Raw genomic sequence first — 15,438 nt, 5'->3', positions numbered from 1 at the left:
CTTCCAAAGTGCAGAACCAGTATCTAAAATCCTGACTTGATGTCTACAGCACAGCTGCCTCACTTTGGCAAAACTACACAGAGAATTAGAAAGTGGTGGGTCTGCTTCATGTCATCTCGATTGAAATGGGTTGAAAGAAACATTGTTGGCCTAAATTTCTCACTTCTCCCTTATGAAGCAATAGCTGTTTTTTAAATTACTATAAAGCCAGCAAACTTATTTAATGGTTGCCGAATTTTTCTTGCTATACTGGTAAAATATTTATGAAGTGTGCAATCTCCTGCCCTTTCATTGGGTATACTTCAGATCCATCAGATCTTATGTCTATTTTCTAAGGCCATTGCTTCACTGCTACCTGCTTTCTGTAGAAAAGGAGGTAGCTAAAACTGATTAAGAAACTCAGTAATATAATAAATATTCTAAATGCAGAATAATCAATCACACACTGTCTCACTCCTGACTGTCAGTTTTCAATTTTCTTCCATTCAGCTTTTTTAATATTCAAGCCAGTACATCATATGCATTAAACACCATTTAAATTGAAAATATTTCATTAGCTCCAACTAGCAAAGAAACTTAGCAGTATTAATAAGAAAAAGTAGGGGTTGGGGATTTAGCTCAGTGGTAGAGCACTTGCCTAGCAAGTGCAAGGCCCTGGGTTCGGTCCCCAGCTCCAAAAAAAAAAAAAAAATAAGAAAAAGTATATTAGTGGAAGCCTAAACTTTAGAAATCATTGTTTTACTAATGATGAGCCTGAGAGGAGTGGAAAGAACAAAGCTCGCAGATGTAAATACAATGTCACCATTACAAAGTGGAATTGTAAATGTCGACAGTCATATGCTTGCTCTATTCACATTCCACCATGACATTAAATTATCTTGAATTGTGCTTACCTTGAGACATTTCCTAAACTTTTATAAAACATATACAAATATGTAATGAAAACTAATAACCAGTAGCTTCATCAGGTAGCCATGTGAATGATACAATGAATAATATTAAATTTTATTTGATACATTGTGAATTTGGGTGTGCTTGTGTGTGTGTGTGTGTGTGTGTGTGTGTGTGTGTGTGTGTGTGTGTGTGTGAGAAAGAGAGAGAGAGAGAGAGAGAGAGAGAGAGAGAGAGAGAATGGAGGTTAGAGGTCAAAGGACATAGTTCTCACCTTGCAACAAGTTATAATGGACTGAAGTTGTCAAGATTGATAGCAGGTACTTTTAACTGTTGAGATATAATGCCCACACAGCACCATATTTTTGATTATTAACAGCAAGTTATTTTCCATAATGGGATCCCCAGATAAAAGGAAATAAAATTATACAGTGGAGCTAAATGATCTACCACCTTCTTCCTTTTCAGAACATTAAGCCCTGATCAAAGGATTATCATGGCACTATCTGTATGAATTCTTACTGTGATTCTTTGAGAGATTCTAAGACACACAGTTCTTTGTGACACAACGAGTGCTGTAAGAAGCCACAGTGCTTTGGCTAACATCATTCTCCCTCCTTTCTTACAAAGCAAAGCACTGTTGGGATCTTAGAAGGTTACAAATGTTTTTGCAAAAATAGTGCCCCCTGTTGACTTGTATAACGCTGGCAAGAGACAGAAGGAGCATGTGTCTGGCCAGACAGCTCTGTAATGAGTAACAGGAGAGAAAGCGCCAGAGCAGAAAAGTCGAGACATAAACGTTTAGTATCACACATGAGAAGTCTTTACTTGTAGCTAAAGCATAATTTCCTCCATAGAATAAAAACACCCGTAGAATTCAGCTCCTGCTCCACCTGCTTTTTGGAATGCTACCCAAATACTTTAAAGTAACTCTGAAACGCATTAGTCATTCACACCTTCTTATCTTTCCTAGAAACAAAGTTTCAGAACTTTCATTACTAAATGCCAAAGAAGAAGTGAAGAGAAAAGAGAAGATTGTATTAGTATTGGTTATAACATATTTGTATCCTTATTAATTAAACACAAGGGAAAAATCCATACATACTCAATTTTAGTGGGACCATTTATCAGCTGTCAGGAAGTCTGTTCTGAGGGACGCCACATAGTGCGAAGCTAACCTGTGTGGAGTTTTGTAGTCAGAGAATGTGTTTTCATCTTTCAATCCTCTTTAAGGAAGCAGTGATCATTCTCCTTGGTGTTATTTTCTTTATAATATGAGAAAAACAAGATACTAAATAAAATCACTCAAAAATACTCAACATTTAGTGAGCTATTAAACTGAAACTTAACCAAGCCAGACTAGATCCTAAAGTTATTATTTTTCCCTATTTTACTGTTTCTGAAGGGTTATAGCTGACATAAAAAATAAAATAAAATTGATGAGGTAGATATTAGTTGCCATGCTCTGGATTTTATAAATAGTCACATAAACACTATGACAGAACTTCGCCTCAAACTCTAATAATGCCTTTAAACTTACATCTGTATGTACATGTAGATGATGAAGGAAACAATGGAGCTTCAAATCTTTTTGTAGTATTTAGCCAGTTTCAAAAAATACTAACTCATGGCATATCCCTGTGCTTGCTGAAGTAATTCCAGACATCTAATTACACTTAGAGATGTAGTTCACTGGCTGTCTCATCTATGTGTGAGGTTTCTGGAAATGAGAATAAAATCTGGTAGAATCCGGAGGCAGGATAAGACATCTGAAGAGTTGGGATGGTTTGGAGATCAGAAAATGCTTGACAAAGCTGAAAATAGTTGTGGGCACGTTTGAATGAGGATCCCTGGGAAGAGGCAACTTGTACTTATGCATAAAGTCAAGACACACTTTGTGATGAAGCACACTGCTAATGTGCTAATTATAGGAGCGCCTCTTCTGCTAATGCACTTGGCTTCAAGGGTGTTAAACCCCACCTCTTTTAACACTTGCCATCTTATGATGGTGTTCTTACAGCTGATCATTTTTTGTGCAGGTTGGGGAGTTCAATTGTATGTGAACGTACCTGTGTCTATGTGCAACATCACCAAATAATAGCGTATAGTGTCCAGCAGAAATGGACTGTGGAAGCCATGTTGAGACAGCCAGCTTGAATTCCTGATGAAGAATTTTATTCTAATTTAACCTTCCTAGCTTCTCATTCCCACTGGAAATATGTTGTACCATTAGATAAATAATAACATCTAGTGCAAATGGCATGTTGTCCAGATGTTATCAGAGAAACATGATATCTGATAATTTTTGTACCCACATTATAGATTTTTAATTAAGACAGGGGTTCAGGAAAAACACTTGGGGTCAAATATGCCTTAGTCAGAAATGAAGAATAGGTCTTTCCTTTACCAAAGAACATCATGAGAAGATTAGCTAGAACTTAAGTCTCCAAGTCTGAAGTGCTAAGTTTTAGAGCATAGTGAGATAAGCACATATTTCCCAGGGTATGTGTTTTTGGTTAGTGCTCTGGCAGAAATAAAGTTTCATATCCATTGTCTTTAAAATTCTGTTTGACACCCAGAATAAAACGGACTTCTGAAACAAGTACAACTATTACATAAAAGGAAAAATTTGACAACCAGAGCTGAACCATTATTCAATATGTATGTATATGCCCAGACTTTCGAATCAGGCCATGCCAAAACCTCTGCCCAAACCTGCAATGTTGTGTGAATGGGGAATTGGGAGATTAAGGAGTTCAATGCACAAACATTTTCACATCAAGTTATGTGCATAAAATTTTTGGAATAAACTAAGACTCAGACATTTAGACATTTATATCTTGATCCTCTTAAGCAAACAACAACAACAATAACAACAAAAGCCCAACAACAACAACAAAAACCCAATAACAACAACCAACCAACCAGCCAACCAACCAAAGACTAAGAAAAGAAAACTGATTTCCATTTAGTCTCATGTGGGGAGCATGGCTGGCCATCTTCCGTATGAAAGAATTAGACAATGAAAACAATACCTGAGCTAATTACAAGGTAGGATTTAAACCATACATTTCAAAGAGGAGCACAATGCAAATTGTGAGGGTATTCAAACCTGCTAATAAAGCACAGTTCCTTTAAAGGTGCCAAAAATCATATCACTACAGAACTTTCACAGATTTTCACGTTAAATCTACTCTAACCTATAATCATCACCTTAAGGTTAATGTTGATTTTAAAAAGACAAACCAAAAAAAAAAAAAAAACACTAAGGGTGAATAATGAACAAAAAGAATGGCATTTTAACTGAGTAAAACATTATTGGGAAAAGTATTATCCAGGCATTATGAATTAAATCCAAACTATAATCTCCTTTGCTACACACACAGATTCCCCACACACATACAAAATTGGTGAATAGAGGCCATGAGTTCAAAAAATAGTAAGACCACTTAACCAAAGAACATACACAGGCTGACCCTAGATTTCCCTGCACATATGTAGCAGATGCATAACTTGTCCTTTGTGTAGGTCCTGAGCAATTGGAGCACTGGCTATGCCAAAAACTGTTGCCTGTACATGGAATATGTTCTAGCTTGGCTGTCTGATCTAGGATCAGTAGGAGAGAAAGCACCTAACCCTACAGAGACTTGAAGTGCCCAGGTTGGGGGCATATCCAGGGTTCCTCCACCATTTCAAAGGAGAGGGGGAGAGGGATGGGGAAGGATTGTTGGAGTCAGTGACAAGCAGATGGACAATGTGCACGATATAAAGTGAATAAGTAAAAAAAAAAACTGAATTAAATTAAAAAATGAGAAGTATTAGGAAGAGTTTAGAGGGAAGTAGGAAATGATGTACCAAAATAAATTTCTAAAAATTACAAAAAATAAAAACTATTTTTTAATTGTAAAAATAAAAGAAATCTTAAAAATAGATTATATAGACACCACCAGAACCAGAAGGAAACAAACCGGATAAACAGTTCTCTGCACCCAAATCCCGTGGGAGGGAGAGCTGAACCTTCAGGGAGGCAGAAAAGCCTGGGAAACCAGAAGAGACTGCTCTCTGCACACACATCTGGTACGCCAGAGGAAAAAGCCAAAGACCATCTGGAACCCTGGTGCACTGAAGCTCCTGGAAGGGGCGGCACAGGTATTCCTGGTTGCTGCCCCTGCAGAGAGCCCGTAGGCAGCACCCCACGAGCGAACTTGAGCCCCGGGACCACAGGTAAGACCAACTTTTCTGCTGCAAGAAAGCTGCCTGGTGAGCTTGGGACACATGGAAGCAGAATTCCTGTAGGACCAAGCACGTTCTGGGTTTACCGGAAGTCCCACACACGCGGGTCCAGGCCCGCAGCAGCTCTCTGCCCCCAGACTCTGTGAGAGAGAGACCCAACCGCCTGGTCAGGTGGGCACTCCTGAGGCTGCAGAGCTGAAGAGACCACCAACACTGCTCACCCCTGCCCACATCCCTGGCCCAAGAGGAAACTGTATAAGGCCTCTGGGCTCCCGTGGGGGAGGGCCCAGGAGCAGCAGGACCCCTGTGCCTGAGACACCAACAGAACCAGAAGGAAACAGACCAGATAAACAGTTCTCTGCACCCAAATCCCGTGGGAGGGAGAGCTGAACCTTCAGAGAGGCAGACAAGCCTGGGAAACCAGAAGAGACTGCTCTCTGCACACACATCTGGTACGCCAGAGGAAAAAGCCAAAGACCATATGGAACCCTGGTGCACTGAAGCTCCCGGAAATGGCGGCACAGGTCTTCCTGGTTGCTGCCGCTGCAGAGAGCCCGTGGGTTGCACCCCACGAGCGAACTTGAGCCTCGGGACCCCAGGTAAGACCAACTTTTCTGCTGCAAGAAAGCTGCCTGGTGAACTCAAGACACAGGCCCACAGGAACAGCTGAAGACCTGTAGAGAGGAAAAACCACACGCCGGAAAGCAGAACACTCTGTCCCCATAACTGACTGAAAGAGAGGAAAACAGGTCTACAGCACTCCTGATACACAGGCTTATAGGACAGTCTAGCCACTGTCAGAAATAGCAGAACAAAGTAACACTAGAGATAATCTGATGGCGAGAGGCAAGCGCAGGAACCCAAGCAACAGAAACCAAGACTACATGGCACCATCGGAGCCCAATTCTCCCATCAAAACAAACATGGAATATCCAAACACACCAGAAAAGCAAGATCTAGTTCCAAAATCATTTTTGATCATGATGCTGGAGGACTTCAAGAAAGACGTGAAGAACTCCCTTAGAGAACAAGTAGAAGCCTACAGAGAGGAATCGCAAAAATGCCGGAAAGAATCGCAAAAATCCCTGAAAGAATTCCAGGAAAACATAAATAAACAAGTAGAAGCCCATAGAGAGGAGACACAAAAATCCCTGAAAGAATTCCAGGAAAACATAAATAAACAAGTAGAAGCCCATAGAGAGGAGACACAAAAATCCCTGAAAGAATTCCAGGAAAACACAATCAAACAGTTGAAGGAATTAAAAATGGAAATAGAAGCAATCAAGAAAGAACACATGGAAACAACCCTGGATATAGAAAACCAAAAGAAGAGACAAGGAGCTGTAGATACAAGCTTCACCAACAGAATGCAAGAGATGGAAGAGAGAATCTCAGGAGCAGAAGATTCCATAGAAATCATTGACTCAACTGTCAAAGATAATGTAAAGCGGAAAAAGCTACTGGTCCAAAACATACAGGAAATCCAGGACTCAATGAGAAGATCAAACCTAAGGATAATAGGTATAGAAGAGAGTGAAGACTCCCAGCTCAAAGGACCAGTAAATATCTTCAACAAAATCATAGAACAAAACTTCCCTAACCTAAAAAAAGAGATACCCATAGACATACAAGAAGCCTACAGAACTCCAAATAGATTGGACCAGAAAAGAAACACCTCCCATCACATAATTGTCAAAACACCAAACGCACAAAATAAAGAAAGAATATTAAAAGCAGTAAGGGAAAAAGTTCAAGTAACATATAAAGGGAGACCTATCAGAATCACACCAGACTTCTCGCCAGAAACTATGAAGGCCAGAAGATCCTGGACTGATGTCATACAGACCCTAAGAGAACACAAATGCCAGCCCAGGTTACTGTATCCAGCAAAACTCTCAATTAACATTGATGGAGAAACCAAGATATTCCATGACAAAACCAAATTTACACAATATCTTTCTACAAATCCAGCACTAAAAATGATAATAAATGGTAAAGCCCAACATAAGGAGGCAAGCTATACCCTAGAAGAAGCAAGAAACTAATCGTCTTGGCAACAAAACAAAGAGAATGAAAGCACACAAACATAACCTCACATCCAAATATGAATATAACGGGAAGCAATAATCACTATTCCTTAATATCTCTCAATATCAATGGCCTTAAATCCCCAATAAAAAGACATAGATTAACAAACTGGATACGCAACGAGGACCCTGCATTCTGCTGCCTACAGGAAACACACCTCAGAGACAAAGACAGACACTACCTCAGAGTGAAAGGCTGGAAAACAACTTTCCAAGCCAATGGTCAGAAGAAGCAAGCTGGAGTAGCCATTCTAATATCAAATAAAATCAATTTCCAACTAAAAGTCATCAAAAAAGATAAGGAAGGACACTTCATATTCATCAAAGGAAAAATCCACCAAGATGAACTCTCAATCCTAAATATCTATGCCCCAAATACAAGGGCACCTACATACGTAAAAGAAACCTTACTAAAGCTCAAAGCACACATTGCACCTCACACAATAATAGTGGGAGATTTCAACACCCCACTCTCATCAATGGACAGATCATGGAAACAGAAATTAAACAGTGATGTTGACAGACTAAGAGAAGTCATGAGCCAAATGGACTTAACGGATATTTATAGAACATTCTATCCTAAAGCAAAAGGATATACCTTCTTCTCAGCTCCTCATGGTACTTTCTCCAAAATTGACCATATAATTGGTCAAAAAACGGGCTTCAACAGGTACAGAAAGATAGAAATAATCCCATGCGTGCTATCGGACCACCACGGCCTAAAACTGGTCTTCAATAACAATAAGGGAAGAATGCCCACATATACTTGGAAATTGAACAAAGCTCTACTCAATGATAACCTGGTCAAGGAAGAAATAAAGAAAGAAATTAAAATTTTTAGAATTTAATGAAAATGAAGATACAACATACCCAAACTTATGGGACACAATGAAAGCTGTGCTAAGAGGAAAACTCATAGCGCTGAGTGCCTGCAGAAAGAAACAGGAAAGAGCATATGTCAGCAGCTTGACAGCACACCTAAAAGCTCTAGAACAAAAAGAAGCAAATACACCCAGGAGGAGTAGAAGGCAGGAAATAATCAAACTCAGAGCTGAAATCAACCAAGTAGAAACAAAAAGGACGATAGAAAGAATCAACAGAACCAAAATTTGGTTCTTTGAGAAAATCAACAAGATAGATAAACCCTTAGCCAGACTAACGAGAGGACACAGAGAGTGCGTCCAAATTAACAAAATCAGAAATGAAAAGGGAGACATAACTACAGATTCAGAGGAAATTCAAAAAATCATCAGATCTTATTATAAAAACCTATATTCAACAAAACTTGAAAATCTTCAGGAAATGGACAATTTCCTAGACAGATACCAGGTATCGAAGTTAAATCAGGAACAGATAAACCAGTTAAACAACCCCATAACTCCGAAGGAAATAGAAGCAGTCATTAAAGGTCTCCCAACCAAAAAGAGCCCAGGTCCAGACGGGTTTAGTGAAGAATTCCATCAAAGCTTCAAAGAAGACCTCATACCAATATTATCGAAACTATTCCACAAAATTGAAACAGATGGAGCACTACCGAATTCCTTCTACGAAGCCACAATTACTCTTATACCTAAACCACACAAAGACACAACAAAGAAAGAGAACTTCAGACCAATTTCCCTTATGAATATCGATGCAAAAATACTCAATAAAATTCTGGCAAACCGAATTCAAGAGCACATCAAAGCAATCATGCACCATGATCAAGTAGGCTTCATCCCAGGCATGCAGGGATGGTTTAATATACGGAAAACCATCAACGTGATCCATTATATAAACAAAGTGAAAGAACAGAACCACATGATCATTTCATTAGATGCTGAGAAAGCATTTGACAAAATTCAACACCCCTTCATGATAAAAGTCCTGGAAAGAATAGGAATTCAAGGCCCATACCTAAACATAGTAAAAGCCATATACAGCAAACCAGTTGCTAACATTAAATTAAATGGAGAGAAACTTGAAGCAATCCCACTAAAATCAGGGACTAGACAAGGCTGCCCACTCTCTCCCTACTTATTCAATATAGTTCTTGAAGTTCTAGCCAGAGCAATCAGACAACAAAAGGAGATCAAGGGGATACAGATCGGAAAAGAAGAGGTCAAAATATCACTATTTGCAGATGACATGATAGTATATTTAAGTGATCCCAAAAGTTCCACCAGAGAACTACTAAAGCTGATAAACAACTTCAGCAAAGTGGCTGGGTATAAAATTAACTCAAATAAATCAGTTGCCTTCCTCTATACAAAAGAGAAACAAGCCGAGAAAGAAATTAGGGAAACGACACCCTTCATAATAGACCCAAATAATATAAAGTACCTCGGTGTGACTTTAACCAAGCAAGTAAAAGATCTGTACAATAAGAACTTCAAGACACTGAGGAAAGAAATTGAAGAAGACCTCAGAAGATGGAAAGATCTCCCATGCTCATGGATTGGCAGGATTAATTTAGTAAAAATGGCCATTTTACCAAAAGCAATCTACAGATTCAATGCAATCCCCATCAAAATACCAATCCAATTCTTCAAAGAGTTAGACAGAACAATTTGCAAATTCATCTGGAATAACAAAAAACCCAGGATAGCTAAAGCTATCCTCAACAATAAAAGGACTTCAGGGGGAATCACTATCCCTGAACTCAAGCAGTATTACAGAGCAATAGTGATAAAAACTGCATGGTATTTTTACAGAGACAGACAGATAGACCAATGGAATAGAATTGAAGACCCAGAAATGAACCCACACACCTATGGTCACTTGATTTTTGACAAAGGAGCCAAAACCATCCAATGGAAAAAAGATAGCATTTTCAGCAAATGGTGCTGGTTCAACTGGAGGTCAACATGTAGAAGAATGCAGATCGATCCATGCTTATCACCCTGTACAAAGCTTAAGTCCAAGTGGATCAAGGACCTCCACATCAAACCAGACACACTCAAACTAATAGAAGAAAAACTAGGGAAGCATCTGGAACACATGGGCACTGGAAAAAATTTCCTGAACAAAACACCAATGGCTTATGCTCTAAGATCAAGAATCGACAAATGGGATCTCATAAAACTGCAAAGCTTCTGTAAGGCAAAGGACACTGTGGTTAGGACAAAACGGCAACCAACAGATTGGGAAAAGATCTTTACCAATCCTACAACAGATAGAGGCCTTATATCCAAAATATACAAAGAACTCAAGAAGTTAGACCGCAGGGAAACAAATAACCCTATTAAAAAATGGGGTTCAGAGCTAAACAAAGAATTCACAGCTGAGGAATGCCGAATGGCTGAGAAACACCTAAAGAAATGTTCAACATCTTTAGTCATAAGGGAAATGCAAATCAAAACAACCCTGAGATTTCACCTCACACCAGTGAGAATGGCTAAGATCAAAAACTCAGGTGACTGCAGATGCTGGCGAGGATGTGGAGAAAGAGGAACACTCCTCCATTGTCGGTGGGATTGTAGACTGGTAAAACCATTCTGGAAATCAGTCTGGAGGTTCCTCAGAAAATTGGACATTGAACTGCCTGAGGATCCAGCTATACCTCTCTTGGGCATATACCCAAAAGATGCCTCAACATATAAAAGAGACACGTGCTCCACTATGTTCATCGCAGCCTTATTTATAATAGCCAGAAAATGGAAAGAACCCAGATGCCCTTCAACAGAGGAATGGATAAAGAAAATGTGGTACATCTACACAATGGAATATTACTCAGCTATCAAAAACAACGAGTTTATGAAATTCGTAGGCAAATGGTTGGAACTGGAAAATATCATCCTGAGTGAGCTAACCCAATCACAGAAAGACATACATGGTATGCACTCATTGATAAGTGGCTATTAGCCCAAATGCTTGAATTACCCTAGATCCATAGAACAAACGAACCTCAAGACGGATGATCAAAATGTGAATGCTTCACTCCTTCTTTAAATGAGGAAAAAGAATACCCTTGGCAGGGAAGGGAGAGGCAAAGATTAAAACAGAGACTGAAGGAACACCCATTCAGAGCCTGCCCCACAGGTGGCCCATACATATACAGCCACCCAATTGGACAAGATGGATGAAGCAAAGAAGTGCAGACCGACAGGAGCCAGATGTAGATCGCTCCTGAGAGACACAGCCAGAATACAGCAAATACAGAGGCGAATGCCAGCAGCAAACCACTGAACTGAGAATAGGTCCCCCGTTGAAGGAATCAGAGAAAGAACTGGAAGAGCTTGAAGGGGCTCGAGACCCCAAAAGTACAACAATGTCAAGCAACCAGAGCTTCCAGGGACTAAGCCACTACCTAAGTACTATACATGGACTGACCCTGGATTCTGACCCCATAGGTAGCAATGAATATCCTAGTAAGAGCACCAGTGGAAGGAGAAGCCCTGGGTCCTGCTAAGACTGAACCCCCAGTGAACTAGACTATGGGGGGAGGGCGGCAATGGGGGGAGGGTTGGGAGGGGGACACCCATAAGGAAGGGGAGGGGGGAGGGGGATGTTTGCCCGGAAACCGGGAAAGGGAATAACACTTGAAATGTATATAAGAAATACTCAAGTTAATAAAAAATAAATAAACAAAAAATAGATTATATATATAATATATATATATATATATATATCTTAAAACATGCCAACTTATGATAGTTAGGGTAGAGTAAACTCCTTCTTCACAACCCATGGCTGAAGATGTAGAATTCTTATTCAATGGTGACTTTAGCAGGGGTATACAAAGACACAGAACTGAGAAGGTATATACAACTTATCCTCCCTGAGGATATACAGACTTCTTACTCCTAGTGCAGATACCTAGACTCTTTATCCTTACTGAAGATAGAGTTCTAACCTTTACTAAAGATACATGGATTTCTTACCCTTATGTAGATATGTAGACTTCTTACTAGAGATACACAGTCTTGATCTATTTTTAAAGTCATGGGTAACTTATTGATCATTGTATGTAACTTGCATACATGCTTAAATATTTTACTAAATGTCTTTATTTTAATGATTATAAGATAGTGCCATAGCCACAGATTGGGAACATATTGCATTGCTTACCTGAGTGACATCCTAGCAGGGCATGATGGGCACTGATATCATACTGTTAGCCAAAGAAAATTCCATTGAGAAAATACTCAAGAAATGCCTTGTGAAGCAAACCCATATAGATTTAGATTTAGCTTTTATCTCACAGGGTTAGTGTGTGACCTTGGGAAAGTTTTTGAGACAAATATATTTTCATACAAATGTCTGGAAAGATGCAAAACTTAACTGAGCTGGTAGAACATATAATCAGCCTCAGAATCTGCAGTTAAGTTAAAGCAGTGACTGGCAGAAGACCCAATAGAGCACTGTTCTCAATGAGTCTGCGTGATGTATATCTATATTCTCAAATTGAGTAATAAAGTGATTCTGTATCATGACCCAAATTCAACTTACTTTTCTAAAATATATATACACTGTTCAAAATATAGTCAAATGTATAAATAAAGTGCATAATTGGCTCACTGGTAATTTTATCTTTCTATTTTATATGCATTGCTAGACTCTATGTGGAAGTGGTTTGGAATTTACTCTTTGCAGGCTGGAAACACCAGGCAGCATGTTTTCATTTTCCACAGTATTTTTCATCAAAACTTTCGTGTCTTTCCTTCATATTGCAAATCAATATCAAAGAGCCCAAGATGAATCTCCCAGAGACACGTGGGAGGCTCTGGAATCACCTCTAAATTTGTTCAATCTTCTGCTTTTAAATGGCATGTTTCTGTGAAATTATCAAGAGTTAGTAACAGAAACAAATTTAATTCACTCTTAAGTCTCTCTTTTCACATAGGAAATATTGATTGGGAGCTCGTGAAGAAACTGAACTATAGTGGAATCTGAATTCCTTCTGGGAAGCCTTTTGCTTAGCAACTAAAATGTGGCCTTGTCTTGAGAGTTTCTTTACTAATTTCTAATTCTAACTTTGTCTTCCTTCATTGTTTCTTGCTTTTGTTAAACACACACATTTTACAACAGAGTGAAGGGAGAAAATTTATTCTAAAACAGATGAATAAATGCATAAAAGCAAAATGAAATAAAGTAAGCAATAAGTATTCTCAGTTTGAGCACAGCAAAACTTCCCAGGTGCTAAATTTGGTATAAGGCACTTTACCTTAAAGTCATTTCAAGTAATTGTATTAATGAAAGGACCAGCAGCCAGGGTTTCAGTACTCTTCTGTGGTCTGCATCCTGAGACTAATATCCCAGAGAGAAAACTGATGAGATAAGGTATAAAATACAATTTCTCAGGAACAATTCCATCAATAGTATTGGCTAAGAAAAGTTCTGAAGCTATTACAAAACCTTACATAGGTTGTAAAAAATTATTTTTTTCACAATAAGATTTTCTCGAGTGAAATGTGAATTAAATCAAATTATAAATTTATATTGTTATATTTGTTTTGTGTGTAAAATATAAATAATGAGACTACAATGTGATGTTTATAATTTAAAAATGTACAATCTTACATCTTTGATTCCAACATGAAGAGATTACTTTGTTGTATAAAAGGCTGATGAATGGCACTGTTGTAAAGACCATCCTGGCCTCCTTAGCAGGGTTACGATGTGGACACAAACTCAGCGATCTAAAATACAGATGTAGAACTCAAAAGCAAGTACAGTCCAGAGATAACATCATGTTTTAAATATCTTGTAAAGTCAAATAGCAATTAGTATCTAGGAGAAATATTAATAAGTCAAAATATATTGTCTCAAAACTGGAGATTATAAGTAATTTTACAAGCCATGATTATACCTGTGCACATGTAACCTAAAATGTGTGTTCGTGTATGTGTATTCATACCTGTGCAGCTATGACTTGCAGTTTGCATGTGTGTACATTTGTGTGCCTGTGTCATTATTTAGGTATGTGTGCATGTATGTGTGTGCTGTTTTCATATACAACATTTTACCACTATCTTACATATTACTATTTTACATACAGTTTGTCAGAGTATAACTTGTAAAACAATGAATTTGGATTAAATGAGACTCCTTAGGTTAACAGTTTATGTGTATGTATTTCTGGGTTTTTTGTTTGTTTGTTTGTTTTGTTTTGTTTTGTTTTGTTTTGTTTGTGCCATTTCCTGTGCTATTGCTTGGAACTTCAAATCTGTCATGAAGAACATGTGGTTAAATATATCAATACAATGAACAGTTAACAAATTAAAAAGTCCAGATTAAGGATTAGACGGATCTTAGAGTCTGTACTTCACTGAAGTATCTCCCTCATTGTGCAGACTCACTGATATTAGCATTACAATGGCCTGACTTAGATGCAATCTGCTCTGATCCTATTCAAGAATTAGGGCAACCCTTTCTCCTACTTCCCTTTCTGTCCAAGGAGTACTGAAACACCTGGCATAGGGGAGTGAGGTACCTGTAGGTGAAAAGGAGCCTAGGGCATCACAACATTTTCATTTCTCACTGTTAGATGAGGCAAGAGTCACCAACCTTCTTCAACTTCATGTCTAGAGACCCAGTGCTTTCAGAGAGGTCTAGGGACATTCATAAATGCGGAATGTTTATTCTTACTTTCAGCAACAACCGGATAAAATAACTGTCTAGATATTGGATTCATATTGCTTTTGCATAATTTCATATATGAATGCCCAAATCATAAACTGGATTCACAGAGGCACTAAAACTCAGAAATAATAAATATATGGCTCATGTGGAAAACATTAATATTATTTTTTAATATTGCTTACATGATGAAATTTAACACTGAATCCCCTTCCCTTCTAGGGTCCTTTGAGGGACTTTTTCTGTTGAAGAGCTACATAATCACATAATAAGTATTTATGATTTATACAAGAAATATGCTCAAAATTAATTGTGATAATCTCTCAGAAAGCAGCAAACGGGGCCCCCTACATAATATTCTCAGCTTTTCTAAGTGGTCAGTTTTAATGTATATACAGCAAAATGTCATTTACATATTCAAACATGAATTTTGCCATATCCTTACTGATTATTCTTTAAGGATTGAGCGAATAATCTTGGATTATTTCTATGTTGCCAGGGTTAGATGAGTATTTGTGATAAATAGTTTATACACATTATCAATTTATGATAAATTTCCATAATCAGACACAAAGCTATCAGCCAGGTAGGAATCAGAGGAAGCTTCAGTTTCTATGTTTTAAGTAGTAAAGTTAATATTCAAATTTGGTTTCACTGAGACAAACAT

The sequence above is a fragment of the Rattus norvegicus genome, chromosome 16, assembly GCF_021556685.1.
Source record: "Rattus norvegicus strain SHRSP/BbbUtx chromosome 16, alternate assembly SHRSP_T2T, whole genome shotgun sequence".
NCBI classification, from domain to species: domain Eukaryota; kingdom Metazoa; phylum Chordata; class Mammalia; order Rodentia; family Muridae; genus Rattus; species Rattus norvegicus.
This window is presented reverse-complemented; position numbering follows the sequence as displayed.